General features: G+C 40.2%; 1 non-coding gene across 1 annotated transcript; it reads left to right on the top strand.

The window, feature by feature from the left end:
- The first annotated feature begins 3,029 nt into the window (after nucleotides 1–3,029).
- LOC140310683 (U5 spliceosomal RNA) lies at nucleotides 3,030–3,143 on the top strand. The gene has a single exon (XR_011916730.1). It is a non-coding gene; the product is annotated as a U5 spliceosomal RNA (small nuclear RNA).
- Nucleotides 3,144–12,273: the final 9,130 nt, after the last annotated feature.

The following is a 12,273-nucleotide window of genomic DNA, read 5'->3' as shown; positions in this document are numbered from 1 at the left end:
AATATCTTGCAGCCGAACACCTCCGCTTCTGCTTTTGATGGTGTATATTCGGGCATACGAACCTTTTCTTACCCGCTTTTTACAAACCAAGGTCGGACTTTCACACCTTCTCTTAGCTGAACAACTCCGCTCCCTCTTTTGATTGTGTACAGTCGGGTAATTTAACCTTTTCTTACCCGCTTTTTACCATCTATGGTCGGATATTCACACCGTCTTACAGCGGAACACCTCCGCTCCCTCTTTTGATGATGTATGGTTAGGCATTCACACCTTTTCTTACCCATTTTTCAGTAATTATGGGTAGACATTCACACCTTCTTGCAGCTGAACACCTCCTCTCCCGCTTATGATCATGTGCAGTTTGATATTCGAAAATTTTCTTTCATGTTTTCTAGCAATTATTGATGGACATTCAGACCGTCTTGCAGCTGAACACCTCCGCTCCCTGTTTTGATTATGTATGGTTTGACATTCGCACCTTCTCTCACCCGCCTTTTACTATGGTCGGCCATTCACAGCTTCCTCTCCACCATACTTGTATGGTGGGATATTCACACCCACTTGCATCCGAAGACCTCCGCACTCACTTTTGTTGATATTTAGTCGGTCATTCGCACCTTACCCGCTTTTGGCAAACTATGGCCTTCTTGCAGCCAAACACCTCTGATCTCGCTTTTGATGATGTAAGGTTGGGCATTCAGACCTTGCTTCACCTGCTTTTCACCAAATATAGTCGGACATTCACACCTTCTTGCAGCCGAACACTTCCGCTTTTAGTGTTCTATGAGGCATTCACATATTTTTTTTCACCGTATTTTATAGATTATGGTTGGAAATTCTCACCCACTCTCATCCGAAGACCTCCCCTCCCGCTTTTGTTAATATATAGTCGGGCATTCGAACCTTTTCTTACCCGCTTTTTACAAATTATGGTCGAACATTCACACCTACTTGCAGCTGAATACTTCCGCTCCACCTTTTAGTTAGGTATGGTTGGCATTTGCACCTCTTTTTATACTGATTGCTGAAGATTAAGTTGTTCTTTCTCAAACTACAAATTTTTTTTAATTGTTGAAACTTGATTTGAAGTGGATAAATAAGGAGGACAAACAGTTTTAAGTCAGGCTGATAGAAGGAATTAATTTTATAGCAAAATCTGTATTTCGTCATATGTCGAGAGATGCTTATTGCTGAAGAAGTTCTTTCTCATTCTACAAAGTACAACGTTGTTTATCGTTGAAACTTGATTAGACATGAATAAATATGAAGGACAAAGCAGTCTTAACTTGGTTTGAGTTAATGAATTCGTTTTATAGGAGAATCCGAATTCGTGCATAACTCATAAAATAGAGCTTATTTTCGGATTCCTGAAGAATGAGTCTGGTTCTTTCTCATAATACAAAGTTTGTTGTTTATTGTTGAAACTTCATCAGAAGTGAAGAAATAAATGAATGCCTATCAACAAATGTGGGATCTAAACTCTAGTGCTTCCTCTAAAATAATTTCCTTTCTCAATTTAGAAATGTGTGTGTGTAAGTCACAACACCCGTGACACCAAAACGGCTTTCTTTTCTCTACACTCTGCACTATGAGCACACACACCAAATCAGAAAGGCTTTTTTCTCTCTTTTCTACATTATGGACTGTGGGGACACAAAACCGCTCTCTCTCTTTTTTTTTTTTTATCGTGTGCCAGGGCGTTGTCTCACGTATTAGATTATGCTTAAGATACAAATGGGTTTATCAGTCACATCAGAATCCATACATAGTGATCCTCCCGTAATAAAATGGTCGGATCTTATCAAACACACTTTGTTTCTTGTGACAATCAAGTCAGCGAAACAGCGTATACACGTCAAGACACTGAATCAAGTTTCCCACAAGAACTCATAAGTTTGGCAGTATTGCTCTGCCGTCAGCAATCATACACCCATTTTATTTTCGTGAGACATGTGCAAGCACCTGTTCATCTACTGTTCTATCACTATGAATTAGTGATCTATTATCAATAGGGATACTTCTACAACTACTATCAAAGTATGTCCGGACTTCTTATGTTGTCAGTTGCTATATATGAATAAGTGGGTAGCTACTGACAAGCATTAAGCATGTCACACAGCCCAAACATATAACATTTCAGGACACACCACACAGTTAACAACCACAGTGAAGCGTGTCAAAGCCCAAACATGTAACATTCAACAGGACACTTACACAACACATTCAAATCAAACAGTCAGACAACATACAAGAACATATACCCCAGCCAGCATTGCTCCCTGCCTATTTTCGTACAGCACACTATGTGTGCGCACACCTTTATTCACAAACTCTTCAACTTATACTCTTTTACCGAAGCTGCTACAGCTCGATTGGCCGAATACCCTTTGATCCTATTTCGGTGAATTTGACATCTGCCTTACATATAACAGATTAGCGGTTTAGCAGTTTTAATTTAGTTTGAGTGAAGGAATTCATTTTATAGCAAAATCCGAAATCGTGAAGAACTCATGAAAGTAAGCTTATTCTCGGATTCCTGAAACTTTAGATTTGCTCTTTCTTTTACTGCAAAGTAAAACGTTGTTTTTTTTGTTTAAATCTTTCTAGACATGGTAAATATTGAGGACAAAGCAGTTTTCACATAATTTGAGTGAAGGAATTCATTTTATAGATAAAATCCCAAGAGTCTGCTGAGAAAAGAGAGTGAATGCGAAGTAGACTTTAACACGGCTATGGGAGCGAGCCAAATGTGGGCTAACCGGGAGAATTGCTTGAAAGAAACGCGACACCGAATGAGCGATCAGAACAAAGCCTCAATACGGGATTCTCGTGGTGTTTTTGTTGCTGCCTTGTCTTTTGCACAGAGTAAAAGACAAGGCAGCCATCGAATAGGGCCCCATTGTTCCTAGTTGGTCAGCCGAGGAGCAAGGGGGGGGGGGGAGCAAGTGTCTCAACCAAGCAAAGCTCACCATGGGGAAGGTGGCTATGCCAACTAGCCTGATGCCCTTCTCCCGCAGTGACGGATAATCGTACTCTGGTTTCTCTTCATAACGTACAAGTCTTTCGCCTTTTACTAAAGATTTCTGTGGAGAGCAGCACTAATGAGTTGTTTCTATTTTTGGCAGGCTTTACCTTTGCGGGTGAAGCCCTTTCTGTCTGTGCAAAAGAAATCTTCTTACTGTGCAGAGTGACATCTCTGAGTAGAGTCGCCTTACTTGTTGCGACTGTGCCGATGTTCGAAGCTGGAGTGCAAAGTTGTTGCTTGAATGGTGCTTGCTGGAGCGTGCGGGAGTGCAAAGTTATACCATTTAAAAGGGCTGAAGAGTGTTCAGTGCAGCGGGTGGGCGACACTCTTGCCACCTTGAAAACCGAGGTTACATCCACTACCAGGGGTAGCCCAAGTTCTGCCGCAAGTGTGGTGAGCATGGGCACCTGGTTGAGGCTTGTACCAAGGTGTTATGTGGGAAGAGCAGAGAAACTGGGCAAACTTTTGGAGAGTGTCCAAATGGCAGGAAATGTAATCTCTGTGGAGAATTAAATCACCTCTTCAGAGATTGCCCTAAATCTTTTGCCAACAAATTAAAGACGGTAAAGCCACAGTCAAGCCAACAAAGAGAAGGACCAAAGGTGGCAGTTGGTGAACAAAGTGAAGAGGTTGACCAAATAAATTCAAACTTCCCGCCAAAAGCTTGGATTGGAAGTGAGGAGCAAAAAGGGGAGGGGCCTGTAGAGGCCTCACCACTCAGTGTTGAAGTCTGTGAGAATTCACAGGCAGAGGGTGGAGCTACGCTAAATGAGGAGGAAGAGCAGACAGGTGAGTCTTGTGAAGATACTCACCTCCCCGAAGGTCAACAGCCGAAGAGGACGGCATCTGAGCCTCTGATTCCCCAGTGGTATCAGAGAAGAGGGGAAGGGTTAGGTCCCTTTCAGACAGTTCTTCAGTGGAAGAACCTAGAGTCTTCCCCTCCGACTCACCAAATGAGGTCTCCTTTTTAACTTCAGCTCTGCAATCAACCCCCAGGGACTCAAAGTTGAATGCAACATTGCGTCAGAGGCCAACACCGAGAGTCCGAAAAGGAAATATAGATCACCCTACTCACTTTTCACCTAAAGAAATGAAGGAAGAGCTAGTTTCCCAAGAAATAACCTGTGTGTAATTTGTTTTGATAACTTAGAAAAACGAAAATGACATACCTACTTTCCTTTATGCTTTTAATGGTTCTCACCTTCTCAACACTAAATGTGAGAAGTGTGAAATCAAAGACAAGAGCCCAGAGTATTTTATCCTTCTTAGACTCCATAAAATCAGATGTGTTTTTAATACAAGAATGTGGACTACCTTTTTTAAAAAACCATAGACAATGGGAGGAAATGTGGCCCCATTTATCGACATGGAGTGGCTCAAATCAAAATAAAGATGATGGTGTGGCCATTCTAATTAAAAATCCGCATGTTCTGGTGAAAGGTAGCACAGTGGTGAGAGACGGACGGGCACTTTTAGCACACTTGAATTTTATGGGGCAAGACTTTAACCTCTTAAATATTTATGGTTTCAATGGAAAAAATGAAAGGTATGACCTTTTAGAAGATATACAGCTTTACATGCTAGGGCAAGTACCTTTAGTTGTAGGAGGGGATTTTAACTGTATCTTGAGCAGGAAAGATAGAAAAAGAGCAGGGGTAGATTTTAAAGTGGATAAGACTTCGATTTTACTTCAGGGTATATGCAGGGATTTTAAGCTTACTGACTGTTTTAAAACCATGCATCCCAGAGAGGAGGGCTTCAACTGGTTTAGTCATGATGGCACCAGAGCCTCTCGCATTGATTATTTCTTTACTAGAGATTGCCCACCCACTGATGTTAGATTAACCCCTGTTTTCTTTTCAGACCACCTTATGCTCTCCTGCACCCTTTCACCCCCTTCTGGTGTGACGGTAGGAAGTGGTCTGTGGAAACTCAACTGTTCCCTGTTGGAGGATGAAATCATAGTCAGTCAGTACAGGGAATGTTATAAAGAGTGGCAGACCCTTCAAGACCTCTACGAAACACATGCACAATGGTGGGAAATGGTGAAGGAAACGACCCAGACTTTTTTTAAACAGCAAGGTAAACGTAAAAAAAGGAAAGAGAATAGATGTATGATGGGACTACATAAACGCTTACAGCGCTACTTTAAACTAAATCAGTGTGGCATAGACTTTAAAGAAGAAATCAAAGATGTCAAAAAGGAAATGTCAGTTTTAGCAGAAATAAAGAGTAAAGGAATTTTTGTAAGAAGCAGGGAGCAGGAAATTGAGGAAGGTGAAAAAGAAAGAAAGTTATAAATAAAAAGGAGTGTATTCAAAATCAAAAAGAGAAGATGGGTTTTTAACAAAATCCACACAAGAGATGATTGAAACTGTACATACCTTTTATAGTAACATGTACAAAGAGAAACCAGTGCACTTGGAAACATCGGCAGAAATCTTAAAATTCGTTGACAAAACCGTAAAAGAGAATGCACACTTGACACAGAATTTTACTGCTTTAGAGTTAAAAAAATGCCTAACAGGTTTTAAGAGAAGTCGAGCTCCGGGTTTAGACGGGCTTCCTGCAGAATTCTATCTGACCTATTGGTACCTTTTATCATCAGACATTTTAGATGTTTTTAAAGATTTTGAAAAACTCGACCGACTGCCTGACAGTTTTAGAGTGGGAATAGTGACTCTACTTTATAAAAAAAATGATAAGACTGACCTAAAGAATTGGAGGCCCATCACACTTTTAAACTTTGACTGTAAACTTTTTAGCAAGGTTTTAGCGACACGGATGTCCTCTGTTTTAGAGGAGGTAATTCACCCAGACCAAGCTTGTGCCATCTCAGGGAGACAACTCACCGACAGCCTCGTACTGATTCGAGACATCATTGATTACGCTAGAGACAGAAACACCCGGCTTGTCATCTTAAATTTAGACTTTGAAAAAGCATTTGATCGGGTCTCGCATCAATATCTCTTTCAGGTGTTGCAGCCATCGAAAAGGGCCCGATTGTTCCTACTTGGTGAGCTTTGCTTGGTTGAGACGCTTGCCACCCCCCCCCCGCTCCTCGGCTGACCAAGTAGTAACAATCTATTCGATGGCTGCCTTGTCTTTTACTCTGTGCAAAAGACAAGGCAGCCACAAACACCACCTGAACACCGTATTGAGGCTTTGTTCTGACCACTCATTCGGTGTCGCGTTTCTTTCAAGAAATTCTCCCGGTTAGCCCGCACTCGGCTCGCTCCCAGAGCCGTGTTAAAGTCTACTTCGCATTCACTCTCTTTTCTCTGCAGACTCTTGGGATTTTATCTATAAAATGAATTCCTTCACTCAAACTATGTTAAAACTGCTTTGTCGTTCATATTTACCATGTCTAGAAAGATTTAAACAAATAAAACAACGTTGTACTTTGCAGTAAAAGAAAGAGCAAATCTAAAGTTTCAGGAATCCGAGAATAAGCTTACTTTCATGAGTGCTTCACGATTTCGGATTTTGCTATAAAATGAATTCCTTCACTCAAACTAAATTAAAACTGCTAAACCGCTAATCTGTTACATGTAAGGCAGATGTCAAATTCACCGAAATAGGATCTAAGGGTATTCGGCCAATCGAGCTGTAGCAGCTTCGGTAAAAGAGTATAAGTTGAAGAGTTTGTGAATAAAGGTGTGCGCACACATAGTGAGCTGTAGGAAAATAGGCAGGGAGCAATGCCGGCTGGGGTATATGTTCTTGTATGTTGTCTGACTGTTTGATTTGAATGTGTTGTGTAAGTGTCCTGTTGAATGTTTGGGCTTTGAAACTTCACTGTGGTTGTTAACTGTGTGGTGTGTCCTGAAATGTTATATGTTTGGGCTGTGTGACATGCTTAATGCTTGTCAGTAGCTACCCACTTATTCATATATAGCAACTGACAACATAAGAAGTCTGGACATACTTTGATAGTAGTTGTATAAGTATCCTTATTGATAATAGATAAACTAATTCATAGTGATAGAACAGTAGATGAACAGGTGCCTGCACGTCTCACGAAAATAAAATGGGTGTATGATTGCTGACGGCAGAGCAATACTGCCAAACTTATGAGTTCTTGTGGCAAACTTGATTCAGTGTCTTGACGTGTATACGCTGTTTCGTTGACTTGATTGTCACAAGAAACAAAGTGTGTTTGATAAGATCCGACCATTTTATTACGGGAGGATCAGTATGTATGGATTCTGATGTGACTGATAAACCCATTCGTATCTTAAGCATAATCTAATACGTGAGACAACGCCCTGGCACACAATCAAAAAAAAAAAGAGAGAGCGGTTTTGTGTCCCCACAGTCCATAATGTAGAAAAGAGAGAAAAAAGCCTTTCTGATTTGGTGTGTGTGCTCATAGTGCAGAGTGTAGAGAAAAGAGAGAAAAGAAAGCCGTTTTGGTGTCACGGGTGTTGTGACTTACACACACACATTTCTGAATTGAGAAAAGAAATTATTTTAGAGGAAGCAGTAGAGTTTAGATCCCACATTTGTTGATAGGCATTCATTTATTTCTTCACTTCTGATGAAGTTTCAACAATAAACAACAAACTTTGTATTATGAGAAAGAACCAGACTCATTCTTCAGGAATCCGAAAATAAGCACGAATTCGGATTCTCCTATAAAACGAATTAATTAACTCAAACCAAGTTAAGACTGCTTTGTCCTTCATATTTATTCATGTCTAATCAAGTTTCAATGATAAACAACGTTGTACTTTGTAGAATGAGAAAGAACTTCTTCAGCAATAAGCATCTCTCGACATATGACGAAATACAGATTTTGCTATAAAATTAATTCCTTCTATCAGCCTGACTTAAAACTGTTTGTCCTCCTTATTTATCCACTTCAAATCAAGTTTCAACAATTAAAAAAAAATTGTAGTTTGAGAAAGAACAACTTAAACTTCAGCAATCAGTATAAAAAGAGGGTAACAAAAGGTGCAAATGCCAACCATACATCACTAAAAGGTGGAGCGGAAGTATTCAGCTGCAAGTAGGTGTGAATGTTCGACCATAATTTGTAAAAAGTGGGTAAGAAAAGGTTCGAATGCCCGACTAAATATTAACAAAAGCGGGAGGAGAGGTCTTCGGATGAGAGTGGGTGAGAATTTCCTACCATACAAGTATGGTGGAGAGGAAGCTGTGATTGGCCGACAATAGTAAAAAGCAGGTGAGAAAAGGTGCGAATGTCAAAACATACATGATCAAAACAGGGAGCGGAGGTGTTTGGCTGCGACAAGGTGTGAATGTCCACCCATAATTAATGAAAAACGGGCAACAAGTAGGTTCGAATGCCCAACCATACATCATCAAAAGCAGGAGTGGATGTGTTCGGCTTCAAGAAGGTATGAATGTCCATCAATAATTGCTATAAAACATGAAAGAAAATTTTCGAAAATCAAACCGCACATAATCATAAGCGGGAGAGGAGGTGTTCCGCTGCAAGAAGGTGTGAATATCCACCCATAATTACTGAAAAATGGGTAAGAAAAGGTGCGAATGCCCAACCATACATCATCAAAAGCAGGAGTGGATGTGTTCGGCTACAAGAAGGTTTGAATGTCCGACCATAGTTTGTAAAAAGCGGGTAAGAACAGGTTTGTATGCCCGACTGTACACAATCAAAAGAGGGAGCGGAGTTGTTCAGCTACAAGAAGGTGTGAAAGTCCGACCATGGTTTGTAAAAAACGGGTAAGAACAGGTTCGTATGCCCGAATATACACCATCAAATGCGGGAGCGGAGGTGTTCGGCTGTGAGTAGGTGTGAATCTCCAACCATAATTGCTGAAAAATGTGTTAGAAAAGGTAAGAATGCCGGTCCATACATCATCAAAAGCGGGAGAGGTGGTGTTCGGCTGCAAGTAGGTGTGAATGTCCAGCCATAATTACTCACAAATGGGTAAGAAAAGGTAGTATTGCCAGACCATACATGATCAAAACAGGGAGCGGAGGTGGTTAAGCTGCAAGAAGGTGTTAATGTCCGACTAAAGTTTGTAAAAAGCGGGTAAGAAAAGGTGCGAATGCCCGACTATGTATGATCAAAAGAGGGAGCGGAGGTTTTCGGCTGAAAGAAGGTCTGAATGTCCAACCATAATTTGTAAAAACCGGGGAAGAAAAGGCTCGAAAGCCCGACTATACACCATCAAAAGCTGGAGCGGAGGTGTTCAGCTGCAAGAAGGTCTGAATGTCCATCAATAATTGCTAGAAAACATGAAAGAGAATTTTCGAATATCAACCCGCACATGATAATAAGCTGGAGAGGAGGTGTTCAGCTGCAAGAAGGTGTGAATGTCCACCCATAATTACTGAAAAATGGGTAAGAAAAGGTGCGAATTCCCAACCATACATCATCAAATGCACGAGTGGATGTGTTCGGCTAAAAGGAGGTTTGAATGTCCGACCATAGTTTGTAAAAAGCGGGTAAGAAAAGGTTCGAATGCCCAAACATACACCATCAAAAGAGGGAGCGGAGGTGTTCCGCTGTAAGAAGGTGTGAATGTCCGACCATAGTTGGTAAAAAGCGGGTAAGAAAAGGTTAAAATACCCGACTGTACACAATCAATAGCGGGAGCGGAGTTGTTCGGCTACTAAAAGGTGTGAAAGTCCGACCCTGGTTTTAAAAAGCGGGTAAGAAAAGGTTCGAATGCCCGAACATACACCATCAAAAGAGGTAGCGGAGGTGTTCCGCTGTAAGACGGTGTGAATGTCCGATCATAGTTGGTAAAAAGCGGGTAAGAAAAGGTTAAAATACCCGACTGTAGACAATCAAAAGAGGGAGCGGAGTTGTTCAGCTAAGAGAAGGTGTGAAAGTCCGACCATGGTTTGTAAAAAGCGGGTAAGAAAAGGTTCGTATGCCCGAATATACACTATCAAAACCGGAAGCGGAGGTGTTCGGCTGCGAGACGGTGTGAACGTCCGACCAAAGTTTGTAAAAAGCAGTTTAGAAAATGTTCGAATATCCAACAAAACATAATCAAAAGCGGGAGCAGAGCTGTTCGACTGCAAGTAGGTGTGAATATCAGATCATAATTTGCAAAAAGCTGTTGAGAAAGGGTGAGAATGCCCGACTATACACTATCAAATGTGGGAGCGGAGGTGTTCGTCTGTGAGTAGGTGTGAATGTCCGACCATAATTGCTGAAAAATGTGTTAGAAAAGGTAAGAATGCCGGACCATATATCATCAAAAGCGGGAGAGGTGGTGTTCGGCTGCAAGTAGGTGTGAATGTCCAGCCATAATTACTCACAAACGGGTAAGAAAAGGTACTATTGCCAGACCATATATGATCAAAACAGGGAGCGGAGGTGGTTCAGCTGCAAGAAGGTTTGAATGTCCGACTAAAGTTTGTAAAAAGCGGGTAAGACAAGGTGTGAATGCCCGACAATGTATGATCAAAAGAGGAGCGGAGGTTTTCGGCTGCAAGAAGGTCTGAATGTCCACCCATAATTACTGCAAAATGGGTAAGAAAAGGTGCGAAAGCCCAACCGCACATGATCATAAGTGGATGAGAAGGTGTTCGACTGCAAGTAGGTGTGAATGTAAGATCATAATTTGTAAAAAGCGGGTAAGAAAAGGTAAGAATGCCCAACCATAAATTATCAAAAGCGGCAGCAGAGTTTTGGCTGGTATTTATCAATGTCTAGATAGATTTCAACAAAAAACAACGTTGTACTTTGCAGTAAAAGAAAGTGCAAATCAAAAGTTTAAGAATCCGAGAATAAGCTTATTTTCATGAGTTCTGCACGATTTCGGATTTTATGTATAAAATGAATTCCTTCACTCAAACTAAGTTAACACTGCTTTGTCCTTCATATGTACCCATTTCTACATATATTTCAAGCATAAACTTCCTCATACTACCCTGAATGAGAAAGAGCCACACTTGTGATTAAGCCATACGCCCCTTTTGAGGAGTTCTGCATGGTTTGGGATTTTATCTATAAAATTAATTCCTTCACTCAAACTATGTTAAAACGGCTTTTACCTTCATATTTATCAATGTCTCGATAGATTTAAACAAAAAAACAACGTTGTACTTTGCAGTAAAAGAAAGAGCCAATCAAAAGTTTTAGGAATCCGAGAATAAGCTTATTTTCATGAATTCTGCATGATTTCGGATTTTATGTATAAAATGAATTCATTCACTCAAACCAAGTTAAAACTGCTTTTTCATTCATATTTATCAATGTCTAGATCGACTTCAACAAAGAACAACATTGTATTTTGCAGTAGAAGAAAGAGCAAAACTGAAGGATCAGGAATCCGAGAATAAGCTTCTTTTCATACGTTCTGCATGATTTGGGATTTTATGTATAAAATGAATTCCTTCACTCAAACTAAGTTAACACTGCTTTGTCCTTCATATGTACCCATTTCTACATATATTTCAAGCATAAACTTCCTCATACTACCCTGAATGAGAAAGAGCCACACTTGTGATTAAGCCATACGCCCCTTTTGAGGAGTTCTGCATGATTTGGGATTTTATCTATAAAATCAATTCCTTCACTCAAACTATGTTAAAACGGCTTTTACCTTCATATTTATCAATGTCTCGATAGATTTAAACAAAAAAACAACGTTGTACTTGGCAGTAAAAGAAAGAGCCAATCAAAAGTTTTAGGAATCCGAGAATAAGCTTATTTTCATGAGTTCTGCACCATTTCGGATTTTATGTATAAAATGAATTCATTCACTCAAACCAAGTTATAACTGCTTTTTCATTCATATTTATCAATGTCTAGATCGACTTCAACAAAGAACAACATTGTATTTTGCAGTAGAAGAAAGAGCAAAACTGAAGGATCAGGAATCCGAGAATAAGCTTATTTTCTTATGGGCAAGTGGGAACTGCTTTGTCCTTCATATTTATCAATGTGTAGATGGATTTCAACTTCTTCTACTGCAAAGTCCAATGTTTTTCTTTGTTGAAGTCGATCTAGACATTGATGAATATGGAAGGACAAAGCAGTTTTAACTTGGTTTGAGCAAAGCAATTCATTTTATAGCAAAATCCGAAATCGTGCAGAACTCATGAAAGCAGGCTTATACTCGGATTCCTGAAACTTTAGATTTGCTCTTTCTTTTACTGCAAAGTACAACGTTGTTTTTTTGTTTAAATCTTTCTAGACATGGTAAATATGAAGGACAAATCAGTTTTAACATAGTTTGAGTGAGGTAATGCATTTTATAAGCAAAATCCCAAATCATGCAGAACTCACGAAAAGCTTT

The sequence above is a fragment of the Leuresthes tenuis genome, unplaced genomic scaffold (genome assembly GCF_036924035.1).
Source record: "Leuresthes tenuis unplaced genomic scaffold, fLeuTen1.0.hap1 SCAF_6, whole genome shotgun sequence".
Taxonomy (NCBI): domain Eukaryota; kingdom Metazoa; phylum Chordata; class Actinopteri; order Atheriniformes; family Atherinopsidae; genus Leuresthes; species Leuresthes tenuis.
This window is presented reverse-complemented; position numbering and strand designations above follow the sequence as displayed.